Source organism: Peromyscus leucopus, chromosome 9 (assembly GCF_004664715.2).
Source record: "Peromyscus leucopus breed LL Stock chromosome 9, UCI_PerLeu_2.1, whole genome shotgun sequence".
Taxonomy (NCBI): domain Eukaryota; kingdom Metazoa; phylum Chordata; class Mammalia; order Rodentia; family Cricetidae; genus Peromyscus; species Peromyscus leucopus.
The window spans coordinates 27616828-27622290 of NC_051070.1; the positions used below are offsets into that span (position 1 = coordinate 27616828).

Sequence of the window (5463 nt, forward strand, 5' to 3'; positions counted from 1 at the left end):
ATGGAGACATTCCAATAAGTTTCGGTTTTGAAAATAATTTTCTTTATTAGGTATCAGGTAATAATTGCATCTACTGTGATAATCCATTCATATTCATCAAGTAATAAGTTTATTGATATTTTCTACAATAGAGCTCTACTGTCGTTAGTGGATCTATAATGCAAGGCATTGAGAAGATTCTTGTTCTTTTTCATTTTTTTTTAAGAAAAGAAAATATTTAATTGGGGCTTGCTTACAGTTTTGCAAAGTAAGTATACTCCCTGACCATCATGATAGGAGGCGTGGCATCGAGCAAGCCAACATGGCATTGGAGGAGCAGCTTCAAGCTCACATCTCTGCCCATCTGCTCACCTGCTTGTCTTTCTTTCACTCTCAGAAACAACGAGGAACCTGATAGTGTTGTGCACCCTGATAGGCCTCTCTGCAGACACAGCAATCCAAATCAGACCAAATTAGGAAAAGGCCCAGTTTAATGTGTGAAGCATTCCCCGGTGATTCCAGGCCACTCCAAGTGCAGATGGGGATGAGAGACTGGAAGATGCACGTGTCTGTTTTCTGGGATGCAGCCTATATACCTTGTGAAAGTGGTCTTTATCCTCTCTGGGGGAGGAGCTGTGTTTGGCAGGCTTGGAAGGGGCAGGTTTAGGGAAAGAGATGGGGGAGGGGAGTTGAGGTGGATCTTCCACCAGAACATTCCAGACTCTTAGGGTATATAGAAGCGCCAGTTCAAGTCTGACTACTTCCTGCAGGCATGATACAATGTAGGGAAGGGGAAAGTCAGCAATTGGTGGCCTCACATTCAGCAGGAGGTGTAAGGGGGGAGCTTCTGGTTAATTGTCATCCTGGAGACCTCAGTCATCTGCTTCTTGAGGAAGCAGAGAAGGCAAATTTCATATCCTGAATAGCTGCCCACTTAAGCCTGAAGAAATGATACCAGCATGGATGTTCCAGGGGTTTGGCAGCCCAGCGGGGGATGAGGATCATAGTATAAGGTCCTGTTCATCAGGGCTCAAGAGACTTAGGAGCTAGCTGTTTGAGGAGTACTCTGTCTCTTGAGTTCAATGGAGGGCTTGGTGATCTATTGTTTGATGAATCCATTGGCCTTCTCAACCTTTCCCAAGAATTGTGGTGGATAGAGAGGTGGAGCTTTCAGAAGATATTGAGAGCATCTGACAGGAGTTCCATGACGTTGCCAATCCTCCCTGGCATTGCTGTCCTCAAATCTAATACAGAGGCTGACATATCAGGAGGGCCTCCTGTGAATTGACCTGTTACCTGCAGCATCACTCTAGACTCGGAGAGGGCAATGGGAGTCACCAGGTCCAGGCCATGTCAGTCCTCCATCAGGCTTAGGAGTTCAAAGGCTGGAAGAGTCTCAGTTGCCAACGTTGGTGAGGCTGAATCTCCATGGCATGGCATAGAGAACGAGCCTGCAAGGAGCCATTTAGATCTCCAGTGTCCAGGCTGTTGACAGACAGGGCACGGCCTCCTGGGCAGCTGCTGGATGTTTTCTGGCAGAGTCGACTTAGGTTGAGCTCCGTTGGGATGGAGCCTCATGGCCAACTTCTTTTGTTCCCCCTGTGGGGGCCCTGGTGGCCTCAGGGCAGCTGCTAAGGCTTGGGCTTGGAGCATATTCTGTTGCAGCTTTGTCTATTGGGATGATTCAGCTGTCTTTTTTCAAGCATTAAAAGTATTAATAGCCATTTTCATCAATCCTTGTAGGGAAGTATGGGGACCTCTCCTCAACATTTTCTAATTTTTGTAATATCAGATGTTGACTGAGAAATGAAATGGGTGGGAAGGCAGGAATCTGGCAAGAGTGAGTATGAGAAGAAACCAGTGAAGTTTAAGGGGCATTAGGCCAGTGTGTAAAAGGGAACCAGGATATAGGTTGAGGCATTGGGTGATAGGGAGGAGCAGTGGGGGAAGGGGAGGTAAGAAGGAGGAATTTGGTCTTTGATTTGTGGCCCTGAAGGTAGTAGTTGGGTAGGTAGAGTTTGGGGGAAGTGGTGGAGAGTCAGTGTCTCCACCAGTAAATGGAACATGTGGCCCCATAGTAGGAGATTGGACAGGTAGAGTAGGAAAGAAATGGGGGAGGGGCCAGTGTCCCTGGCAGCATGGTCAGAGTACAATTTTTAGGATCCCAGTTCCCAGACAGAGAATCTGGAGGCACCATGACCCTCACCAACAAGACAGGTACTGAGAGACATTGGCCTCTGTAGGGAGGGCAGAAATGCAGAACCCAAAAACCGTGGATGTAGAGCAGTTCTGTCCAATTGTATCAGATAGGCCCAGTTTTGAATAGATTTTGTAAAAGACCCTACATGGGCATTTGGGGATCAGGCAAATATAGGATGGCAAGTGCCATTTCTCAAGTCTATGCCAGGGACCCGAAGCCTAGCGCAATGCATCCACTGAGGTAAATGGGTATGTGTGAGAAATTTCCTTCAACAGAACATCTTCTGGAGAAGGGGCCCCATGGAACAAAGGCAGCCCTTTGCTCTAGAATGGATAGGGTGGAACAAAGGCAGCTCTTTGCTGCAGAATGGGTTAGGGGCATCTTTGGTAGGACATCCCCAAAACGAAGAGGCCCTGGGTCTGCTAGGCAATGACTTGGAAATGAAAGTTACCCAGTTGTGAGCCAGTCTTAGTCTGGCAGAGAGCAGGTGTAGGGGAGAGAGGTGTATCCCCACCACACGGCCCTGGGCCAGTGGGGAGAAATCAGCCTCCCTCAGTGGAAGCTCCAGATGATAGGTTTTTGGCACCCTGATAGGCATCTTTGCTAAAGCAGCAATCCAAATCAGACCAAATTAGGAAAAGGCCCAATTTAATGGATAAAGCATTTCCAGGTATTTCCTGGCCCCTCAGAGAGCATGGGATGAGAGACCAGAAGAACCACATGTCTATTTTCTGAGATGTAGCTTATAGTCCCTCCGGCAGTGGTCTTGAGTCTGTCTCTCTGGGGGAGGAGCTGTGTTTGGCAGGCTTGGAAGGTGCAGGTTTAGGGAAAGAGATGGGGGAGGGGAGTTAAGGCAGATCTTCCACCAGAACAGAACCTAGATCTGGTGTGGGAATTACCTTCAGGAGGTCCTATTTCTGCACACTGAGAGGCATGTGCTTTGCAGCAACATTTTTAATATGAGTCTCTGTATGTTACACACTCCATGGCAAAAATAAGCTCTCCTGGAGAATGGCTGGGAAGTCTGTCCCACAGGGCATATTTTCTCCTTTTCTAGGACATTGAGGAAGAACTTCTCTATCCACATGAGTCAACACCCCAAGTAGATGCTAAGGATATAAGGGATCCTCTCCATCTCCATTAGATGGATACTCACTTTCAGATCAGGTATTTGTCTCTGCTGTGATTTCCTGCTGTGTATTTCAGCTGTTTGAGGACACATCCAACAATTTCAGATTTGGTTTCCAGCAGCTAAGGAGCCAGCTTTTCATCCAATCAGGCTGGTGCCAGCCTCTCAAGGACTTCTGCATGAGTTACGATCACCTCCTCACTACCCCTTCTGAGTCCTGTCCACTGAGACCCAGCACCTCCATCATTTCTGAATTAGGAACCCCCCCAGCAGGTACTTATAGCAGTTTTCCTAGCTGCACTAGCAGGCAGTACAGTGCCTCTGGGTGAAATTCCTATCCTCCCTCTTCCCACCCAGCATGTTTTGGGCTTACTGGATTCAGAGGCTATAGGAGAAGTACTACTCAGCCAAAGCTTACACTAAAAAACAAAAGCAAACAAACAAACAAACAAAAAACAATTTTAAGTTTAGTTCTTGAAAGAGTGCAAGCAAAAGAAAACAAAGAAAAGATAAAGCCTTTTTTTTAAAAACCAAATAAAGGCAACTTTCTATAATGAATAAGGGACAAAAGATGTTACAAACATCCTAAGATCATATATAATGATATTTTAATGTGTTTTATTAACATATGAACAATGGAAACATGGTGGTTACTTTAAAAATGCAAATTTTTAAAGCAATGTTTGAAATAATGACTGTGTACTCTGTGTGCCTATTTATGTGCAATTGCCTAAGTATAGTGTGAATACTGTTGTAGATTGAAAAGAATATTACATACGTAGGTTTGAACACATAAATAAATGGGATGTATTGAGAAGAAGGAAACGTCTAGTCTATCACAGATATTTATAAACTTGTGTGACTGGAGTTTGTAGGTACATCCCGTCAAACTCCACAGTATAGCTCTCCTCAAGTATTATTTATATGGATTATAGTTACACCACAGGACTGTCTACCATCTTGATTGTCCTCCAAAGGCTCTGTTACTGAAGAAGTAACAGCAAAAACCCAGTGTCCCTTAGTTCAGATGGAAAAGGGGAAGGGAAGGAAGGAAAACATTCAAAAGTCATCTTCTTCCCTCTGAGTTGAAGTCTCATTCTTTTCTTTTGCCTCTTTGACATACAAAATCTTCTGTCTTCTGCCAGTAAATCCTCCTCTTTCTCCTGTGCCTCCAAAGCCTCCTCTGCCTCCATCACTGAACTGAAGCTACTTCAATTTTTAGGCTTGGACCAGTCCACAGCACCTTTGTTTTTATCCTTTTCACCATCTATCATGGGCTCCTTGGCAGTTTGCTTTTCTTTCTTATTGAAGTCTACAAAAGCACATCCTTTGCAGGACCCAATTTCCCAGTCAGTGATTACTCTTGCATGAACATAGCCTTCAAATGACTCTTTGCAGGTCTCTTCAGAGGTATCCTCAGACAGAACATTGACAAGGGCAGTTATGGATGACTAACTTCTCGCATTAAGCAATACCCTTTGTCTTGACATCTTCATCAGGAGTGTTCTGTCCTCTATTTCAATTTTATTATGGAAGCTTGAAGCTTCTTCAGTGTCTTCAAGACTTCTTAGCTTAAGTAAAATGTAGTATTGGTTATTGGTTCCTTCACTTTCAAATTGAAAAAGTGAGCTGATTTGTTTTCTGATTTATTTGTCACTGATTTTGTGATTGATTTATGAATGATCATGAATGATCTATTATTTTTGTATGGTGATGTCATACCCTCTTTCTTGACTGACAGTGTTTATTAGCTCCAGGAGGTTTGGTAGTAGTTTTTAGAAACTTTTACATAGAAGATCATATTATTTATAAACAGTGCACTCAAACTCCTTTCCAATTTTATTCCTTTTAATTCTTTCTCTATATTTGTTGCTCTAGATCTCTGGTATTATATAAAATACTTTCAGATTGTATCTACTCATTATATAATTGTTTGTCTTTTTGACATATATAGCCTTTATTATTTCAGTGTTCCATTGTTCTATTCCTAGTTTGTATTAACACTTTTAACTTGAAGGGATGTTTGATTTTGTGAAAGGATTTTTTGTATCTATAAAAATTATCCTGCAATGTTTATCTTTGATTGTATTTGTTTACTGTATTTTTTGTATCAACTAGCATATATCAAACCACTCTTACATGTAGAAAACGACCA

At 43.2% G+C, this 5463-nt stretch overlaps 1 pseudogene; it reads right to left on the bottom strand.

Annotated features, from left to right (window-relative positions):
- Positions 1 to 232: 232 nt before the first annotated feature.
- On the bottom strand, positions 233 to 3555 carry LOC114698463 (annotated as a pseudogene).
- Between the last annotated feature and the right edge of the window lie 1908 nt (positions 3556 to 5463).